Source organism: Carlito syrichta, unplaced genomic scaffold (genome assembly GCF_000164805.1).
Source record: "Carlito syrichta isolate Samal-C Ts95f unplaced genomic scaffold, Tarsius_syrichta-2.0.1 Scaffold307015, whole genome shotgun sequence".
NCBI classification, from domain to species: Eukaryota; Metazoa; Chordata; class Mammalia; order Primates; family Tarsiidae; genus Carlito; species Carlito syrichta.
The window spans coordinates 659,715-660,884 of record NW_007251111.1 but is presented as its reverse complement, the minus strand read 5'-3'; positions in this window follow the sequence as shown (position 1 = coordinate 660,884).

The following is a 1,170-nucleotide window of genomic DNA, read 5'->3' as shown; positions in this document are numbered from 1 at the left end:
GGATGATGTAATAATAATAACGAATGCAGACTGAGCTTGTACGGTGTGCACGGTTCTAGGCTACGTGAGGGAGGCACCATTTTTATTAGGCTCATGTTACAGATGAGAAGCAGAAGCATGGAGGAGCTGCCCGAAGGCATGCATCGAGTGACAGGGCTGAGATCCAGACTCGGCATCCGGCTGCAGAACGTGGCTTGTGACCACCATGCAAGGTAACTTGCATGGGTGTCCAGCATGCATCTGGAACAGAGTGAGTACTCAATAAACGATGGTCAACCAGCCTAAATAACTCCTTTGCCTCATTCTCCCCTCTCCCTACCAACTCCTCAACCTCCCCAGGTTCACCTCTCTAATCTCAGCAGCTCAGAAAGCAAGGTTCTACCTCATCAACAAGGGTGCCGGCATGACCAATGTTTATATACCTAATCCTGAAATGTACCCCACATCTTTATCATAAAAATTAAAAAAAAAAAGAAAAGAAAGCAAGGTTGGAAGAGAAAAGAACATTGTATTAGGGGTCAGAAGACCTGAGTGCCGGTCCTGGCTCCACCCTGTGGGACACATGGTTGTGACCAAAAATATTATTTTTGAATCGTCCCTTTTTTGTCCATAAAATGGGGATAATGCCTTTCTTGCCTGTTTCACAGGGTTGTTATGAGGATTTTATGTGTTCCCATATAAGCCAATACTTTGAAAACATAAAAGGGGTTATTGACGTGTTCACTTCTAAGAAGCAATTTGGAAACTGTTAAAGTGTGTGTGCTGGGGAGATGGGTAACCCAGCCTGGTGGGTCAGAGAAGTCTCCCCAAAAGAGCAGACATTGGAACTGAGGCTTAAGGCAGAGAGTGTGCAGGTGAAGAAGGTTCAAGACTGAAGCAAGGTATGAACAAAGGCAAAGAGGTGTGCAGTGGCAGGGTGTCCTCAGGGAACTGCGAGCACCTCCGTATTTCCAGAGCTGAAGTGAGATGGGGAGACAATGCAGGACTCTGGTCAGGGGGCTTTGTAGGCTCACCAAGAAGCTCTGGAACAAGAGCAGCCTTCAGGGGAGTAGGCAAATGAATGATGCGGTAGGTAGGTCAGCGACATAAAAAGATTGCTCTCAGGGCAGAATGGAGGCAAAAATGGAGGGAAGCAAGAATGAAGCTGAGGCTGGGCGTGGTGGTTCACAC